Genomic DNA, 22,132 nt, shown 5'->3' with positions numbered 1-22,132 from the left:
CCCATTTATGGTAAATTCTATCGTAATTTTGGGCACCTTTTTGAACTTTTCACGGTTTGAAATTTTCAGAAAACGCTATTTGGGACCGAAGGAATACGTTGAGATCAATTTTGAACCACAAATCCGAGGGGCTGTTTATTTATCCTGCCCATACATGGTAAATTCTATCGTAATTTTGGGCATTTTTTGAAGTTTCCGCGGCCTGAAATATTCAGTGAACGCTATTTCTGACATCAAGATCACATTCTGATCAAATTTGAGCCGAAACTCCTAGAGCCCATTTATCTTCCCTGCCCATATGTGGTAAATTCTATTGTGACTTTGGGGACATTTTTGAAGATTCTGCGGTCTGAAATTTTCAGGAAACACTATTTGGCACCTAAGGAACACGTTGTGGTCAATTTTGAACCTAAAATCCGAAGGCCCGTTTATCTTCCCTGCCCATACACGGTCAATTCAATAGTATTTTTGTGCACCCTTGTGAACTTTCCGCGGTCTGAAATTTTCAGGAAACATTATGTAGGACGTAAGGAAAACGTTATGATCAATTTAGAATCGAAAATCGGGGATCCGTTTATCTACCCTGCCCATATATGATAATTCTATCTTAATCTTGGGAATTTTTTAAATTTTCCGCGGTCTGAAATTTTCAGGAAATACTATTTACGACCTAGGGATGAGGTCGTGATCAATTTTGAACCTAAAATCCTAGGGCCCGTTTATCTTCCCTGCCCATATCTGGTAAATTCTATAGTAATTTTTGCACCTTTTTGAACTTTCCGCGGTCTGAAATTTTCTGGAAGACTGTTTGGGACCAAAGAAAAACCTTGTGATCAATTTTGAACAGAAAATCCGACGGCCCGTTTATCTTCCCTCCTACCGAATTTCTTTATCAATTTCTGATATTTGTAAACCGTAATACTCGAGGAAAAAAAAATTATTCTACAGCTTGATTTATATTTAAGTTTTTTATTCTAAAATCTTTAGAGCCTTTTCAAAATTGTGAATACGCTTGGTCTCGTTCATCTAAAACAAGGATCCACTCTTGTTCTAATTTATTTTTTCTAAAACCAAACTGTTAATTATGGGATACACTGAAGATGTATGTTCATGCTTAGATTCAAACTCTGAACTCTCATCTGAAAAGCTATTACATTCGGTAAAAATACCAAATTCAGTGTTTACAGGTTTATTTACTCGATCACCATAGATTAAAATCTTCTTGGATTGGTACCTATTATTTTATATACTACCTGATTTTTCAATGAGCATAGGAACGACAACAATTTCCTTCCCGTCAGAAAAACTAATTACGTTTTTCTAAAAATCTATCATCGCATGGGCAATTGTGAGGAAATTACGACCTAATAGACTTTCTGTGTTTACATGATCTACCACCATAACTCTTATGTCGAACATCAAGTGTTGTATTTCCAAACAAACATTTATTTCACCCTTAACCTGCTTTTTTCGTTTACCTGAATAGTCTACCAGGAAAATATGTGGTGCAGGTTTCAATTGCGGATGGGATATTACGGAGGAAATACGTTTCCACGCCTCAAAACTAAGAAGGGATGCTGATGCACCTGTATCGCACAATGCTATCAGTTGAGTATCTAATATTTTACAATAAATTTCGGCAGTACGAGTATTGTTACCCTTGTTTACCTTTTCAGCAATTTCGATTTCATCCTCAGAATCATCTAAGTCCGAATTAATAACACTATTAGTGTTTTACCCAACATTACATATTCTACAGGAAAAATTGGGGTGAGTGCGTTTTCATTAGCTCTACTAAAGTTTTCATTAGCTCTACTCAACTGCTAGAAGCACTCTGTCGGCAGAGCATTTCTAATTTAACGGTGTTTGTCTATTATCATTGCCTGGTGATGTAGGGGGAGGGAAAGCACGAGGTTGACAGAAATTTGGAGTAAAAGGAGGTTGGTTACCAGAAGGAAGAAATGGAAATGGTTCGGGTGTGTGCCCACGACTATCAACGCGCCTCACATGAGTATAATGTATATCTTCCTGATTATCATACCGATTATAGATGCTTTCATTTTCAGAATTGCGCTGAGAATATACATTTCTTGGTTTAGCCTTATTCTTAGAATGTTGATTTTTACCTTTACCCTGGGATTGCTTTTTACATTTGTTTTTAATTTGATGTGATTCTTTAACCTTTTCTTCATTGCCTTCATTCTCCTGGACATTAACCTGATTTACTCGCATTTGTTTCTTATGGAATGCATTGTTCGTTTTAAAATTATCGTTGTTTTTTGACAGTGTTTCGAGATTTTGAACGTTTAACATAGTTTGTAAGTCCAAAGATGGTAACAAAACTAATTGTTTCTGAAAATAATTAGGTAGCAGCAATTTAATTGTGTTTAGTATAAAGGCTTCGCTAACATTTTCATTCAACTCTCGGATTCTATGATAACGATCAGCTACAAATTTGTAAACTGTGCCATCAACTTTAGGATCATACCTTTTAGATTGCAATACCGACATTTTACCAACTACGACTTGTGGAGACTCAAACTGTTGCTTGAAAACAGATACGCAATCGTTATATGATTTGAAATCGGGTTTACGAGTAATAAACCAAGATTTAGAGGATCCTTGCATTAAAAAATCTAAAATATCTAAATATGTGCTTCCGGAATTTGCATTAATTTAACATTTTTCTCAAATAGTTCCAAGAAGTTACACGCAGTGATTTCACTTTCATGACCTTGAAACGTTTCGAAAGATTCGATGTCACTGCGCTTAATAGGCCTAGCATTTTTAATCTGGACCGATTTTCTACAATGAGTACGACTACAATTTTTATTTTTAGACTTTGGTTTACTGTTAATCTCATAACTGGTGTTAGTACTCTCACTGCTACTAGGCAGGGCCGGCGCGAGGGGAGTCGCGCAATGCCACCGCCCAGGGCGGCACGTCTAGTGGTCGGCAAAATTTGAAAAAGAAAAGAATACTATTAAAATATAATGCTTCGTAATCGACTGACATTGAAAAATAAAATTGTGTTCCCTAAGAATGTAATTAAACTTACTTAATTCACATTGAAGAAAATACTCACTCAGGAAATTCAGAGCATTCCCCTTCATTTCCAATTATCAAACTACTAACCACAGGTATCTCTTCAAGATTTCCCTTGCAGTGGCGTAGATAAGATTTTCAGCTAGGGCGCATAAGATTGTCAAGTCTCTTTTATATTTTTTCTATTCAGCAATACTCTAATGCTCCACTCCAAGTATGCAAAAGGTACACTCCCGCTTAAAACAAGCCGTTCTAGGCTACAGCATCTAGAGACTTTTAGGTTGTAGCAGCGAGTTTTCAACCAATTTAAAAATTATTCATTATCATATCTTATCAACAATATATATATATTTATATATAATTGTTTTTATATATAAACAATATAAGTTTGACTGCGTCATGTCCGAACACATTAAAAGAACCCTAAGAAGACCAAATAAATACTACTACTGAGGAAAAGACGTCCAAATTTTTAAATTCCAATTCTTAGTGAGTAAATTGAATATAAAATACTATTTTTGTTGAAAGCTGCAACATCTTACACTATAATGCTAGACTGTACACCAGATATTTCTGGTACAGAGCAAAGGATCGTTCGTTTTGTACTAATTACATACAGTAATGGAGAATGGCTTGTAAAAATTTGCGAACACTTTCTTGGTTTCGTACCAGTAAAAGGCATCACTGGTCTAGATCTGACAGAAGTAATAATTAAAGAGCTAAAAGAAATGAACTTCTATCGAAGACATGAAGGGCCAAAGATATGACAATAGTTCCAATATGAAAAGCAACGCCAAATTCCCAAGCCTTCTGTGTTCCTTTACTAAACGTTAACGATGCAGCCAAATCATCTCAGTCCACCTTTCATTTTTTTTGTATAGTTAAAAAAGTTTATGACTTCTTTTCTGGGTCAGTTCAACGTTGGGTCATACTAAAGGTATATATTAGCAGCCTCACTTTAAAACCATTCAGCACCACAAGATGGGAGAGCCGAGTTGATGCTCTGACTCCACTTAGATATCAAATAGAGGTTTATGATACCTTACTTCAAATAAATAGCGACAATAGAATACATAGAATTGTCTCCTACGATGTTCTGTGTATAGCAAGCAGACTGCGTGACATTACTTTCCTTTGCTCTTTCGTTATCTGGTATTACTTTTTACTCCACCTAAACATAGTAAGCAAAAATCTCCAAAACATTGATTCTCGTGTGTTGAATGCAGACGGGGTTTCTTGAAAATATATCTGAGTACTTTAAGAGGAGCTGAAATGATGCTAAATTTCAATCTATTTTAGTTGGTATGATTTGGCATCAGCATTAGATATGGATGACCCCCACGGACATGGAAAAAGAAAGATTCAGTACGAGGTAGAGGATGAAGCTATTGAAGATCCACATAACAAAATACAAGATCGATTTTTATTACTACTTCTAGACGTGATTTTGTTCGCTTTAAGGGAATGACTTGAGCAACTTAAAATCACAGTGAGTATTTCGATTTTCTTTAGGATATTAGTAATCTGAACGATATGCCACCTGAACATTTGTCTGAAAAGTGCCTGCATTTTAATATGCAAAGAATCGAAAGATATTAACCCCAGTCATCTGGAAGACGAACTGAAACTATTAACCGCTATAATTAAGCCAAAAGAGACTAAAATTATTTAAGGAATATGGCTGTTCCCTATGTTAGTGTTGCAGTTATGATTTTGTTTACCTTACCAGTAACAGAGACAAGTTGAGAAAGAAATTTTTCGAATCTTACTCTAAGCTTATTAAAACCTATCTACGTTCTTCCATATCTCAAACACGTTTAAGTGGTCTAGTGGAGCATTAATTGCCTGTAACATTTGACTACGCGAATGTGATGAAGGAATTTGCTCATATCAAAGCAAGAAAAGTGTTTTCAATTAAAGTATGTTAAATTTGAGTATTTCTATTGTGTTTTAGTACATTATAAGTGTTGGAATTGAAGAGTGGCACAAAGTGCTTATTAATATTGCACTGACCGTTGCTAAGTTACGAGGCGTTAGTATGTGGAAATGAAAAAGAAGAATTGTTACGATTAAGACGATTGATTAATTCGTAATCAAGATTTCCAGGCCCATGACAGTCAAAGGGAATCCGGAAGTACACTGTTTTAGTTCATAACATTCACTGCGAGAGCGAGAGCGATGTCGATAGTGTCGCTCCGTCTCGCATGCTAATACTCACTTGTTTAAGAATGTGTCCATCTTTTTCTGATAAGAACCGATTCCAAGATAGATCTTTTGGTGAGAAGTAATATTTGTATATCTTGAGCCGTCTTGTTTCAATGTGTTTACAATTGATTTCATATTTATAATTAAATATCCGCTTATTTTATAATATGTTGCTTGTTGTATTATGTATATAACATTCTTTAAAGCAGTATGGATGACTTCATTGCGGCTGTGTCATTACCGATTGGAATGAAGTGCTGCTACATGTTTTAGTATTTTCCAGAAAATAGGTTTGTTACATTATAACATTATAGGGTAAATAGTTAAAAGTTTCAGTGTTCGAATATCAATATTCACAAATAATAGTTTTACTAACTTTTATCTAAAATTAAAATTTTGTTGGACTTAGGTTCTGTGTGTTTAACGAAGTAATTGAGTAGCAAAGATACACGTAGGCCTATATATGGCTGACTGAACTTTTTTCGTTATATATACATAAATTTAGCAATACTTAACATGTTTGTATAAGAGCAGAGTGAAAGATAAGTGTAAATTTAACCCAAAAAAAAGCTGTGGAACTACAAAATGAGTCCTGTTACACCTTCATGTACAGATTAAGAATAGGTGAACCAATCTAAAATCTTCGTTTAGTTGAATTATACTTTAGTGTCCCTTTCAGTACTGGGATTGAGTATAGCCCGCTCCCCCCAGTGATTGTTAACGAATCATAGTGATTCTAACGATTCATATTAGTTCATAATGAATCGGAATCGCATGTTATAAAGATGTAAGATGTAAATCTTGATAAGAAAGCTTTAGTATAAGTAGTAGTAGTAGTGGTAGTAGTAATAGTAGTAGTAGTAGTAGTAGCGGTAGTAGTAGTAGTAGTATTTAATAGCAATAGTAGTAGTAGTACTAGTAGTAGGAACGGGTTAGAAGTTCCGCAGGGGTTGGTTGGGATCTGTTCTCTATATAAGTACAATAGAAGTAGTAGAAGTAGTGCTAGTAGTACCGGTAGTAGTAGTAGTAGTAATAGTAGTAGTAGTGATAATAATAATAGTAGTAGTAGTAGTAGTGACTCTACCAGTTCCGGTGACAAAGAACTGGGGGAGCGGGCTATACACAAGCCTAGTACTGAAACTATATGAGATTCAGACCTTCAATTTAAGGTGGAATTTTAACCATCGTAATGCGTTTATATTTCAATGTACTTCCTGGAAGACTAGGATTCGATTTCAGGCGGGAGCTCATGTGGTTTGGATTCCACGTTAATCAATATGTCAACGTCTCATGTAGCCTCGCTGCTGCACGGGAGTTAAGCAGAAAATCAACTCAACTCATTGAATGTATTTCTATCGCAAGTCGAACCGAGGAACATGTGCACTAAAGGTGTGCATGTGAGCCATTTGACCAGTGAAGAAGGCATATAAAAAGTAATTACATATATACTCTGCGTTTGATTAAACTGTATTGTTACTACCTTGAGAAGTTGCATTTTATAACGGCAAGTTTGAATTGGGAGCACAATTATTATTGCTGCAAGTGCATTTTCTGGGCAAAATGACTCATATTGTCTAGAATAGGGATGGCCACAAAGTTCCGGTTCCGCGAGGAACCGGTTCTCGGAGATCCGGTTTTCAGAACCGGTTCCGGACCTGGATCCGAAAACCCGGTTCCAGAACCGGATCTTAGGAACCGGTTCCAGACCTGGATCCGAAAACCCGGTTCCAGAACCGGATCTTGGGAACCGGTTCCAGATCTGGATCTGAAAACCCGGTTCCAGAACCGGATCTTAGGAACCGGTTCCAGATCTTGATCCGAAAGCCCCCAAAGACCCGTAAAGGAGGCACAGAGTTCACCTTCAAAACACTGCAAAGAGGACCATGCGCTTGTGCCTTCCCCGCCCAGACCCGCTTGTGCCCCCACAAAAAAAATTTGGTCCACCAGTGGGTGTTTAGCCAAATGAGTTGGCCAGTTTGCCTATTTAGCCAATGAGTTTGCCAGTTACTCAGTTTATTTAGCCAAATAAAACAAACGGCCGCCGCCTGGGGGCCTGCTTGTCGAAAAAAAGAAATGAAATCTTTGAGTTTTACGTCCCACGATTATGCCGGTTAGGCTGAAGGAGACGGTGATGCTGAGTAATGAATGTAATGGTGGAATGAAGAAAGTGGGAGGAAACGGGAGAACCCCAAGGAAACCACGCACATGGTGTTTGTCCACCACAAAGGCGCCTGCCTGTCGATTCCATCATTTCATCTAGCACACTGTTCACAGCCTGCCAGCAGCTCGGGTTTAGCGTAGGGATGGTCACAAATTTTCGGTTCCAGCGGAACCGGTTCTTGAAGATCTGATTTTCAAAACCGGTTCCGACCTGGATCCGAAGAACCGGTTCCAGACTTGGAACCGAAAAACCGGTTCCGGAACCGGATCCGTTCAGACCCGAAAACCGGTTCCGCCAGGAACCGGTTCTGGTCATCCCTAGTCTAGAAGCAATCGTACTGCTGGAGTGTTGCAAATTAGCATATGGAAATTAGAGGTAATATGCTATTTATATGCCCCGGGCGCCGGATTGGAAAGTCGCAAAATTGAGCAAATATTTGGGACAGTGGTTTGGTTTGATTGGTCAGGGAGGATCTAAGGCGAGTTCTTGCCCCGGGCGTCAACTAGCGTATTTCCGTCGCTGCGTGGCTTGTACACGTGATTCTAGCCGCGGGTTGTGAACTTCCGCTCTCTTGTCGGAACACCTATTTGTTACACACACAACAATATTATCATTCTATCACCGGTGTGAACATTACAGCCTTCAGCTCATTTCTTTTTGAACACTCCTTATATATAATTTACGCATATGTCATACCTGTAAGGTAAGGGGAACCGAAGAATTTCAGCAATCAAAAGTCATTCCCTAAGACAGAAGACGTTCTGTTTCTCTCTCAGTGTCTCCAAGTATGACCTAGTACTGAAAGAGCACATGGAACATAATACCGGTACCTATAACGGTTATATGACAGTACTGTCAAGAAGTGAGAGTATTGTTGCTTTAGCTTGGTACTAATGGAGGTTACGTGAAATGCAAAAAATTGATTTTAAAAAAGTGTGCAAAAACAAGTACAGATAGAACTAATGCTTACAAATTAGGTTAGATAAACTTATGTGATTTTAAACAAAATTTAGTGTAAATAACGCATGTTCTCTGACAGGAGTCCTAAGTCTTCGTGTTATTTGTTAGGGATCGGGTTTTGCATGTTTCCAGCTAGTTCACGGAAACAATCCACTCGCTCAAGCAACTTAATGAAGAAATATAACTACTACTTAATTAATTTGAAACGAATTTTGTTTTTAAAAAACATAGTATTCATCAGGCTTTGAAAAACAAAATCCACATGAGTCCGTGTGGGTATTTTTGGTTTAAATTGATTTTGAGAAAGTTTCTTTGCGACGGTAATGTTAAAATGTGATTCTGTAATATCATATACAATAACTTGTTTCGGGGAATGAGTGGTTCAGTAGTAGATCTCTCACCTGTGGCGCATGGGGTATTTGGCTCGATCCAGCCCAGCCAAATGGACTTTGCAGTGGACAAACATCATGCTTATGGCTTCGGTAATCTCCCGTTTTGTCATTCCACTATCATCCACCGTCTCTTTTAGCCTTGATGGATAATTATGCAACATTAAATTGAAAAAGATCTTCAGCTCACGAGCTGGAGTAGTAGGTAGCGAACGCACTTTTGTTGCACCGCTAGGAGTTCTTGGTCAGATTCCTGGTTGTTCGGATTCAAGAACTATCAGTTCACGTTTGATATAATTTTAGTGCTAGAAAAAGAACTGAAACTTCAACAAATAAATGCAAGACTGTTTTCTGTTTACTGATAGAAGAGGCTTCAAGATGCTGGTGATGTGTTAGGGGAAACTTATATAAAGAGCAATAGAATAGCAGTGTGCAGCGATCTGAACAGACAGTGATAGTGTAAAATAGTTAGCCTCTTATTTCCAATGAGGCCAAATTGTTGGTGTAACGAAAGTGCTATATGTGTTGAGTGTATTGTGAGGATCAGTGCCTAAGATTATTACTGCCAACAAAACTCACGGCTAAAACACGTTAACGAAAAAGAACAGAGGTTGGAATGAAGCCCCCTGTTACAGGCACTGCCGAACATTAAAGCTGATTGTCACTTAGAACTGTCGTTCGACTGTGATGAAAGTGACCCAAGGCTGTGAGCACCAGTTCTCACAGCCTATGTCGAAATCATTCCGCCCCGAATTGCATGATAGGGACATAATGTGTTTGTTGCACAACTGAAACTGTTGATAAGGGACCATAAAGCTTTAGCACACGCCTATGTTGACGCGAATATGCAGCATTGACTGCTGATGTCTGGAAACGTGTGATATGGTTGGATGAGTCTTCGTTCATTATATTTCAAATCACGGCCGTGTTTATGTGGTCAGATACCAGAGAAGCGTATAATATGCAGTGTCTCCACCCAACCATGAAACATGGTGGACACTTTGTGACCATGTGGGAGGCAATATCTTGGCTTTCATGGGGTTCTATGTTGACGCTTACCGGTCTCGCCCTTGCTGTGATTATGATCCGATTTTGGGGGACCGTTTGTATCCTATGCGCGGGATGGTGATCCGGTCAATTATGCTATATTCCAGGATGATGATGCGCCCATTCATACAGCTGAAGCTGTTGTGTCGTGATTTGAGGAACATGTAGATGAAATTGAACAATACCCCTGGCCCGTCGAATAATGGACTAATACCGTCCGACGTAGAGAGAACTACACGCAGAATGATGCAGTATTCCACTCTTACTAATCACCTTATCTATGACTCCATTAAGTCACATCAGAGCTGTTCTAAGGGGGAAAAGTAGTGCAGCCCTATAGTAATCTAGTAAGTTACACTTTTTCAGGTGTTCCATTGAATTGATACGTATTTGTATATCAATATTCCTTTGTCGTCAAGCGCGTACACAACTTCAAGACGGGAGACCCGGGTTCCACTCCCGGTGAGCTCATGTGGTTCTAATTCCATGTTAAGCAGAGGTGCATGTCTCATATTGAATAGATGTTGAAAGGGATATTATGCCCTGATCCAACCAACGAAATAACATAGTAAATATTATTCATCAAATATAAAAACATGTACTAACCCACGGTGCAAAATTTCAAAATCATATGCACTCGACAATCGAAAAATGATGGTCGCCAGTATCTCTCATTTACAAATTATGAGAGCCCCCCCCCCCCCACGGCCTTTGGTTTGAGAAAGAGACAATTAGATTCAGTATAATCAATTTTGAATTAAACAATTCATATACAGTGAAACCTCTCTAAAGCGGACAGCCGTGGGGAATCAAAAATTGTCCGCTATAGAGAGGTGTCCGTCTTAGAGAGGTTTCGATATTTTCCTACGTAAATTAGTAAATAAGGTGATATGTAATTACAAACTACTGAAGATAATTTATCAAACCGTTCTATGACTGTGGGCATGTCGGCATCTGCGGATTCTCCACAAATCGCTTTGAAAGAAATTTTATGTCTAATCCGAAACTTCTCTAACCACTTGTTCGAGACCTTGAAATCCGAAACATTCATTTCTGTTGCTACCTCCAAATTCTTAGCTTTTAGCATCGACCCTAACACAGGAATTTTTTTCATTCTGCACTCTACAAAAACATTCACTTGCACACCAACTTTGTTCAAAGCAATGAGACACTATTTTCATAGTCATTTTCACACCACAACTATATTAACTTGTCTTGCTTTTATTTTGTATTTATTGCTTGTGTTTTACATACAAAAATTTTCAGCTATGCTTCGCACACCTCAGTATTCGAAAATTCAATCAATTCGATTTTAACATTACCGTTTCTCGTGGCATTTCGAAAGCTCCCAACAACTTACACCTTATTGCTTATTCGATGCAGAATGACTTAAAAAGATTTGCGTCTACAAATAGAGTCAATAAGACAATATGCGAATAAGCGGACAAAAAATACCAAACATGTCTTCTGCTTGATTCCAGCGGAACAGTAGAATGACGTGTCATCCCAAATGGCAGGCAACTGTCAATCACTTTGATTTTAAAACAGGTTGGGTGGGAGTGGAATGCAAGCAAAGGATATGAGGGTGTTGTTAAACAAAGACGCTTCATCTGAGTTTCTGAACAGCCAGTTGACGAGGAAAAATGTTATTACAATGCTTCCTTGGTGATACATGTATGCATTTCTGAAAATGTATTTTTTCTGTACGTTTCAACTTGTTTCTAGAGAAAGTGTCCGTAATATGGAGGTAAATAATACCTATAAGAGACAGAAAAGACTGTCCGTGTCCGTACTAGAGAGTGTCCGCTTTAGAGAGGTTTGTCAACGTGTTTCTTTTCTATTACAATGTTTGGGGATTACAAAATATGTCCGTTATGAGAGGTGTACGCTTTACAGAGGTGTCCGTTAGTAGAGGTTTCACTGTACATGTTAAAAAGTATCTTAAGACTGCACGTTTGTGTAACGTTCTCTTTGTACTGAAGTACCAGTTGTCGATTGCAGTAATAACGGTATCTCATGCAAATATCATTTTTTTTAAAATGTTTTACTTTACACCGCTTGACTCATCAAAGGGCCCGGGTCAAAATTGTTCCGCGACAAATGGACCCTAGTCAAAAGGGAATTGCGTCAAACGGGCCCCGGTCAAGAGGGGCCCAACTAAAAAAGGCCCGAGTTTACTTTCTGTCAATACTAAGTTCAATAGAATGAGTCAAAAGTGGTTAAACACCCTCATAATCTCGAATAGAGTTACTTTGTGTGATGTGTTAAAATAAAAAATAGCGAATATTGCCTGGAAATAAGACAGGTTACCATAATCGAATTCCACGAAGTAATTTAAATACATATATATCGCATTCTCTTTTTTATCTCTTTGTTATCTCATTTATTTTTATTAGCTCTTTATTTTGACAGGTATCAGAAGTGAACAGAAGCATTAAGCTTATACAGAAACCTGAACATTAATTGGGTGGAATAAACGTCATAGCTCTTATTTCTGCATTTGAGAGAATGCGATGAGTCACAAATACCTTATTTTTTGGTTCTCGCTCACGTGAAGGAAACAAGAACCATAACTGTTCTGTTGTTACTCCTAGAAGCTTTTAAGTCTTCACGTCCTTGTATCACATAGTGACAACAATGTGAATGTCAGTATTAATGCTCGCAGTCACTACACTCTTCAGGGTTTGAACCAGTGTTTCCGATTCAACTACGCTATGTGTGAAATAGAAGGAAATCGGTTGTCTCCATCTACTTCACAGTCCCTTAATCATGAATAGAAGACGCGAGTATCTGTACAGTCTGTACGACAGAAGCAGTCATTATTGACAAAAAATAATATTCTTTATTTTATGTATGAAATCTGTAACCAGTATTAATCATTTATTTTAATTAGATTGCAAGCCTAAATCTACCATTATACAAGTTTGTAGATACAGTAGGTGCATGTATTCTCTTTGTTACTGCTTACAAAACTAAGCGTAATGGGCTTTACCCCATATGAATGATATTCTTATTTAGCTATCGACGTGGAAACCAGGAACTAGCAAGAAGGTAGCTCCAGATAATTAACTCGAAGAGCTATAGATCTACTTTAAATGTTAATCTGACTGTGCACCAGAATATTGCTAGACTTATGACTCATCAAAAAATTGAGAACAAAAAGTAATTATTGGTTTATACATTTTTGTTACCGTTGCCTCTAATGGAAATTGATGGTTTGCTTTCTTTCGTGTTTATTTCCATGATTTTCTATCCTTTACTGAGTTAAAAAGTGTGTAGTATTTTGTACGCTATACATCTTATAAATATTTGAGTATACACATTTGTTTGTGAAATGTACAGATTTGTATCCTATTTAATGGGATTTGTATTTGTATTGCAATCTTATTTCCACTTTGAAATTATCAGTGCTTAAATGGATGTTGTGGAAAACGTGGACAATTTTATAAAGTTTTTATATCTGTAAATTGAAGAATGAAAAATAAAAGAAAGAATAAGGCGGAGATAGTAAAATTAAGACTGCTCTTTTAAGTTGCATTGTTATTGTGTAATAAGTGCATAGTACTAATGTTAAATAAAAGGAACTGCAGTAATTATGATTCTTATTTACAATCGTCAATTTCTCCTAAGCATGATTTACTTCCGTTATACAAATACTAGAGCTCCATCACTATGGGCTCAGGAGCTTCATTGCATGATAATGTTCACAGAATTTGAGGATTCCAAAGCAACGCAAAAGTAATTATTACATCTATGTAGATTTTCCCAAGTTGAATGTTATCTTAATTTATTCTGGCAGAAATGTCAACCTTTTAGTTATGGAACAGCAAGGAAGGAGTGACTGTTGAAATTCAGGTAAGGTTTTTTTTTTTTTTTTAAATGCTCGCCAAGGCATGCAATCATGATGAGATGGGTGATAATGGTGAGGAAACGGGAGAACCCTGAGAACATTCATGCACGCGGTGTTTGTCCACTACAAAGTTAACTCGGCGCGAACTGGAATCGAACCAGAGACCCATGCACTAGACGTGAACGCTTTACCATCGCGCTTCCCGGTAAGGTTTTCAACACAATTAACATGTTTAAGCAAGCTTTGTTAGGAAATTTATTGATTTCTTACTTAGGGAGAGAGGATAAGAAAAAATCTACAACGATTACTTTTTAAGAAAACAGAGAAATTTAAAGTAAATAAACAGTCCTGCGAGCTGGGAATGTAAAGACCACTGGCGCAAATCCCGGGGAAATGAGGGGGACATGTCCCCTCCAATCTTAAAACTGAGGGGAACTGTTCCCCAATAATCTGATTTGAAATGTGTTTTTCGGTGAGAAATGTGATGATTTGTGTCCGATTGCCACAAAGGAAAGTGCAATGAAATTGATGTCCCCCCAGAATAAGCCTCAAATCTGCCCGCCTCCCAAGGTTGAAGACAACTCTGCTCCCCTGATCCTCCACAGCATTGTTTTTCAACTTCATACATATTTTGAACATCGCTTAGAAAAAAATATGGGAACAGTCTTTCCCGCCCCACCCACCCAATATTGAAGACAGATTTGCGCCGCTGGTAAAGACACCTGTGTTATCCGCAAGAAGGGCAATACAATGCACTCAAACAAGATATAAGAGAATTTTAAATGAAATTTTAATAAATGTATATAGTTAGAACTATAGTATTAATAGTCACCTAACATTAATTAAAGTTAAATAGCTATATTTACCTTCTAGCAGCCTTAATTTGGAAATTTTTAGCTTTACTATATGATTCCGATCGAAAGCGTGTTAGTATTATATCTTAATTGTGTTATTGTATATATATATATATATATATATATATATATATATATATATATATATATATATATATATATATATATATATATATATATATATATATATATATATAACTTTATTTATTAAGAAATTGGGGGAAAAGGTTTGATTTTTCTTTCACTGTATCTTTTGTAGGTACGAAATCAATGAATTTAGAACAATGAAAATGTGAGAGTACAAGAGGTCGTATTCCGGTCTATAGCTTACTGTATCGGTATACTGTCCAGACTAACCCTAATTCAATGTTCAGGACAGCGAAGAGCCAATGGGGGAGGAACTGGAATTGTATGATAGCTTACCGGCATTATAAGAGTAGAGGAAAGATTCGATTGCCAGACAAGTCTAGCATTTTTTTTCTCTTTGAATTTTATTGAATTCGTACTTAAAGCATAGAGTGAAAAAAGAGTGTCTCCAATTTCTAAATTATACGAATATGGTACACAATAACCACATTTCAACTCTTATTAATATGACCTTCGATTAAAATAGTCGAATGAATAAAGATAGGAAATTAGGACTACTAGAAGGACATCATATTTGCATTTTGAATTTAATGGCAAATATTATTTATAAACTACGTCAAGGTGCTGTATGGATACACTGCTAATGTTGGTAACTAGTCTATGCCTATGGATCTACTGCTTATATTGGTGAATTCTTTAGGTGGATAGTTACACTGCTGGTGAGTAGTTACATTATCCTGCCAGCGAGAGTAGATGTCACTGCAAGCGCGACGAACTTGATACGCTTGATTTTCCACGTAGTTACCAATCTTGCCGTTAGGCTATGTGATCTGTGAAGATTTCATGGTTTTGTACGAAATGGAGTGAATGAGATTAAGGCCCATATTTAAAAACACTCCTTAAGGCTACCTTAACTCAAGGATTCCTTGAGAAGCCTCCCTTGACTGAAATCGGTATTTGTAACTCTTCCTTGATGTCAAGGAACCCTTGAGTTTAAGGAAGCCTTAATGAAAATCTCTCCTTGACTCAAGGTAACTATCGACCAATCTTAAGCCTTCCTTGAGTTCTTTAATAGTATAGTATTTGTATTCTGGTATGGAAGTAAATGATTTTGTTGAACGTGTCATGTATGTGGAAGAACAAATATTTAAAAAATATATTACTTTGCGATGACTAGTGATGCGTCAAGACATACGTGGCACATGGAAAATCCACTGGAGCTGTATAACGATAATCAATTCTTTGAGAGATACAGGTAAGTCAACTATGCATCTTGATTTTAACTTTTATGCTAATTTTAATAACAGTAACATAGTGACAAAAATAACAAATATTCATTGTACACACAAAGTATGAGCAGTTCCACTCATTTTCCTTTCCTTTTCTGGGAGTATTTACAGTTGTATTCTCTATGGATCGTAGATCCTACTCTCATTGGGCACTTCTCTCTTCGGATCTTTCGTTTTAACTATTTCGTCTTATTTTTTGAACCAAGAGACATTCACTTCATGGCGTTGTATTCCATGTTTAAATTGCTCTAATCATAATTTTCATTTAGCCATGTGTAAAAAATATTCTAAATATAATTTATAGTTTCAAGTTTACATCAAACTTCTTAACACAATACCTACATATTATTTTAAAAATTAACTACAATAACAAAATAGGTTAGGATGGTTTAGGTTAGGATAACTTAATTTATTAATTTTCACAGTAGATCCTTGTAATACATCTAGTGCAAGATACAATAACATAAGAACCATATGCATGGGTGCTGCATAAGGTTAAGACAGAAAATCATGCAACTCAGGAACCAAGGAACATGAAGAGAAAGGGAAGTAGAACCTAATAGGCCTATATAGCCTATTACCAAGATTCATTGCTTGTATAAACAAATCTTATACTTGATACTGGTTTGTGTTTGTGTAAAATTAAATTGGCAGAAGAAAATTATTTATCTGCTCAACTTGTATCTCAATATATCGACACGTTCGTATCATTAGATTAAGAATATAGTGTTTTGTTGTCTTTAGCCAAAAAGTATAATGCAATTGCGTTACAGAAGAGAAGCAGACACTAATTATATAAAATTTAAAATGTTTACCATTTGCTACCGAAGTAGACACAAGATTAGGTTAGGTAGGCATTAATTGTACACAATGTAAAACTTTCACAATTTGGTATTATTCCAGATTAAATATACATGTTTTAATTCATTAATTATGACTTATTTTGGTCATGAAATGGATCTTGTAAATTGTTTCTTATGGAGGGAATTGCATTCATATGTGTAGATTAACTTTAGGGGGACTTAAACATTATATGACGTACCTGTGCAGACATGCCGTAAGAATGACAGTTCAAAAATCAAAAATCAATTTGTGCTAGATAGCCTTTAAAAAGCACGAATGCTATTTAAACGAGTCAGGGCAGGGCGAAACTAATGACCCCGCTCTGTAGCACGGGGCTACTCCGAAGAGAGCAGGCGCGTCAGTGACGGTTGGTAATTTTTGAAGCTTTGGTTTGCTCCATACTCTTGTATGTCACATATACGCTGCTCGTCTTGAGTGTCATTTACCATTGTAATATTCCTCGTTTTTCATGAAATTTTCAGCAGAGGTATAGGGACCTTCACAGAATACACCTGTGTAGGAGTAATGTTACGGAAATTATGAGGGGCGGACATAAAGGCCTATTCGGTTGTCCATATCTCCGCGCCTGGTTATTTTCGTAACATCTCTCCTGCACATGTGTATTATACAAAGGTTCATGTACTCAAAAACCGGTCTCGCTTCCATTGTTCATATATTCGCCCTGGTCATTTCTGTATCATTACTTCTACGCAGAAATAGAATTTCAGTTTGAAGTATGAAATAAAACTACAGTAACCTAACCTAGCTACTAACACTACACTTACTTTCCTGCTCCAAACTGGTCATGGCCAGTCTTTCCACCTTTAAAGTCTGCTAACAAGCTCATTTGATTTTCAAGTATTAACTGGAAATGTTTAGGTTAGGTTTTATTACACATTAGGTTAGGTTGATCATAGGTTTATTACACAAAATGTGTCGATTTTGGTTTTAGTTTCAAACTGTATTCATTTCTCGTTTCAGGTTTTCGTTTTAAACTGTATTTTTTCTCGTTCCAGGTTTTCGTTTTAAAATTTATTCTTTTCTCGTTCCAGGTTTTCGAAAGTAACATTTCTGAGACAAATTTTTCCATTACTGGGTGACGATTTAGAAAATATTATTTTGCGGGAACGTTCACTACCAGCAATTCTGAAAGTACTCACACTTTTAAGATTCTATGTGAATGGGAACTATCAGGTAGGTGCTATTTTCTTTGAACCACATAACATATGAATTTTAAAAAAATGTAGTTTGCCATTTTCACTATGTTTTCTTCAAAAACTAGTTTAATATTTTATTGCTCAATATTATCAGTAGTAAAATCAGTTTCTCTTTCATTATTTTCAGACCATACTATTATATACTGGGTTACACTTCCTATAATAGAAAATATAAAACTTTGTAGTCCCCAATAAAATGTTACATCACCAAATACAGGATGCAATTTCGATTATTTAATGATGTTGAACATTTCACAGCAAAATTTTGTTTGTCACATAAACAGTGGGTACCAGCGATTATGTGATTATATTTTAATGGCATATTATAAAAAAAAGGTTTATGTTGTTATCTTTGTCTTATCTTTCCTAATAATCAACATTTTAATCTTTTCCATAATTGCTCTTTTATTTTGTTGAAAGTTTTTGCAGCTGGAAACCACGATTCAGTGCTAGATATCAAAGTTTATCTCTGATGAATCAACCGCATAATTCGCAATACTCTTTGTTAATACGAAAGTCACTTTCGTAATTAATTTATATCATACTTTTAGAAAATAGCTCAGAACAAAAATAACATCAGAATAAATCAATTTATTCATGGTTCCATGATTTTCAACAAGATAAAGAACTACACAAGTTGTTAAAGAAAAGAATATACACGTAAGTATTTCTTCCTACTCTCCCATTGCATCTTCACAATTGATAATTAATAAAATTATGTAGGTGAGTCTTAGCTACAGCATTTGATGCAAAATAACATAATCTAAGAAACTTAGTTATAATTTTCATTTTCTGATTAATTTAATTTATTTTACAGATAATAAACAAAACAAACTGTAAATTAGAGTTGTTAAACTTAACGGCAGTGAGGCTGCTCCAAAAGGGATTTTATTAAAAATTAGCTAAACTTTTACCATTTTTCATCTACTCATTCCTACAATCAAAAGTAAACACAAATGTGACTTGCCATAATTATAGGTAGCGTTGTTTCACACGGGAAAGTTGCATTGAATAATTATCAGTTTTACCATTGAATAAATTTTGAAGTTACTAAATTAGCAAAAAAAAAAAAAAAATCCAAAAACAATATTCCTGATTTTTTTGTAACGTATTTCTGCTTGTTTTATAGATACCATTTCATGAGCCACCCAACAATTTGCCAACTTGTGAGGAAAGTATCATCAGTCTTTGCTCGTCGCCTGATATACCTGATTAATTCCCCATTCCTGATTGTTTGAGCACAGTTCAAGTTCAATTTCATCAAATGGCTAGTTTTCCTATAGTTGTAAGATAGCTATATTCCCAAAAGAAATCCTCGCAGGAAAAGCAGTGAAACATTTAGAAACAAGAAATGCATCTTTAGTGTTAATGTACAAGTGGTGAGTGGCCCGAATAAAATGGAACACAGAAAATATTGCTTAAGAAGAAACAATGGAAATGGTTAGCTGTTCTTGCACAGAGATCAAAACGTTTAGAACACAGGAGTGTCCACGTGTATGTGTCATACAAAGGCTTTAATATAATGATGCTTGTGCGTGCTTATTATGTGAAAACCAGGAACGTTCTCTGTCACCGGATCCACCTCGTGACAATGATTCTTCTAATGACTGATCAGTTTGTACTGCTAATTTGATTGTAGTCCTTATTCCATCTTTATCCCTGTGTATTCATACTATGATAACTTTTGAAAGTAAGCATAGCGCAAATATCTGTGATATTGCAGCGCCAAATATTCTAACAAACAATGTGAAGTTTTAATATCGGTTGTTGATTACTATATTCTTAAGAAATTTACAACAGTAAATAAACTTCTCTTAGTATATTTGTAACTATTTGTTGTTCGAAATTTTATTTTTTATAGCTTCATGCAGAGCAAACATTGTCGTACAAAAAAAACATTGCTACTCACAATGTCCATGCTTGGCTACTCGGCGCCATATCGTGTTTATTTATTTATTTATTTTTTAAGTGATTATCAGACGTTTTCATAGGACGGTAATATATATGTTCAATACCTTTTCAATATTGTTTTCATTTCAATCAATTGAAAATGCAAAGTAGGCTTCATTGTAACCAAACGTCACAAACTTTAACATCTTGTTCTACAGTATGCGGCAAAACAAACAGTACTGAAATCACATCGTTGACATTTATTTATTTATTGTACAACATAATGAAACATAAGAAAGGTTGGCAAATGGATGTCAACTAAATGTTGCTCAACACATATTGTAAATTTACAAGGAAGCATTCTTGTACATCATGTGTTCAAAATGTTGAACATTATGTCGCACATATTCTTCATAGCGGTCCTGTAGATCGATGAACATGTTAGTGAACACGGTTTGGTGGAATGACAAAGCAAATGACCGAATCTTTTCTCTTAACTGCGGTAGGAAGTTATCTGCTAGGAAAATTGCTTCCTTCAGCATGCCCCGTATGTAGGCATTTGGAGTCATGAGGTGAGGGGAGTGGGAAGAATATGGAAAATCCGTTCCACAGGAAATCAAGCGATGTCCAAACTCTTGTGAGCAGAAGGGTAAGTGACTCACTTGCAGTGTGGGCAATAGCTTCGTCTTGCTGGATCCATTGTTGTTTTAACGACAGACTTTTCGTGCGGAAAAAGCCGCACAAATCATGCAAGACAGGGTCAATAATCAATTGTCGATTGATGTGGCTATCAAAATACATCTTCACCACTGAACCATATGTTACTGATGAAATCTTCATTTTCATATGCCATAGCTAACACTCCAGATCAATACAGTAGACGTCCACGCTAATCTCCTGCAGTGAGACGCTGCCATACACCGTATGAACGGAAATATTGCTCGACAGTAAGTACCTTCTCCTCTGTTGTGAGCAACATTATCTTCGCACCAACAGCACACTACGCTAGTCCACACACAACAGAGCACACATGTGGCACTCACAGCTCATACCACATTGCATCTGAGCGCCACCCGTGCGCGAATTTCAGTACTGTTTGTTTTGCCGCATACTGTACAGAAAATGAACTAGTTCCCTCAGTTTCAAAATCAGGGAAATAATAGTATTATAATTTAGTTAGAAAAGTGAGATTCTACTCAATAACGTTTACTTTTAGGCGTTTTTACCTTATTTCTAATAGTTTAAGTTATCCGTCACAAAGCAAGTATAATGACACCATGTTTAAAGATGGCGACACTATATAAGATTTGTACTAACTAAAGATTCTTTTGCCATTCATTATAGTTTGATCGGAATGAGGTTTCTATCTCAATTCTGTGAGGAGTTATAATTGTTGAAATTTCATATCATTAATCTATATATATAAAAGAGAACGCACAAATCCTTTGTGAACTCATCACGCTAATACGGCTGAACCAATTTCTTTCATTTTTGGGGGGTTATTAGGATTTGGACCCTAGATGGTTTTTATCATATCACTTTAATTTTTAATTACCAGTGTCTTGAGATAATTGACCATTCAAGTGTCCATACGTACAAATCCTTTGTTATTAGTTCATCATAGGTAAAAATAAACGTATTTATATGCAACCCGCATGACCATGTGACTCGGCGGGTTAACATAAATGACAGGCGATATAATGTTAACATTTACTGGAATCTACTATGGTTTTTATCATATCACTTGAAAGCGAAAAAGTAAAAATTATCTAATTAACAAGGTTTATTGCGTTCCGGGGTGACCGCAGCGAAGCGGGGCGGGTTAACATAAATGACAGGCGATATAATGTTAACATTTACTGCAATCTTCTATGGTTTTTATCATATCACTTGAAAGCGAAAAAGTAAAAATTATCTAAGTAACAAAGTTTATTGCGTTCCGGGGTGACCGCAGCGAAGCGGGGTGAACGCTGCTAGTCTTAAAGAATTTCGAAATGTGGACATCTGAGTATAAGAAGTTAAAAAGCCTCACTCCTTTTTCTTCTCCCTTCTTTGTTTCTCTTCTACGACAAATATGAAAAAATGAAACACCTATTTAGTTATTTTGAATGATGGGAGTAGGGACTGGGAAGGGAGAAGAGAAAGGGGTGAGGGCTTTTAATTTCTTATACTCAGATGTCCACATTTCGAAATTCTTTATTATTACTGGGTCATCCCATAAGCAATGTCATATATTTGCACCGTGAGGAAAACAACGATAACACTACTGTTTTCGTAGTCTCCATCGGACTCCAC

This window comes from Thermobia domestica, chromosome 14, assembly GCF_964235325.1.
Source record: "Thermobia domestica chromosome 14, izTheDome1.hap1.1, whole genome shotgun sequence".
Lineage (NCBI taxonomy): Eukaryota > Metazoa > Arthropoda > Insecta > Zygentoma > Lepismatidae > Thermobia > Thermobia domestica.
This window is presented reverse-complemented; position numbering follows the sequence as displayed.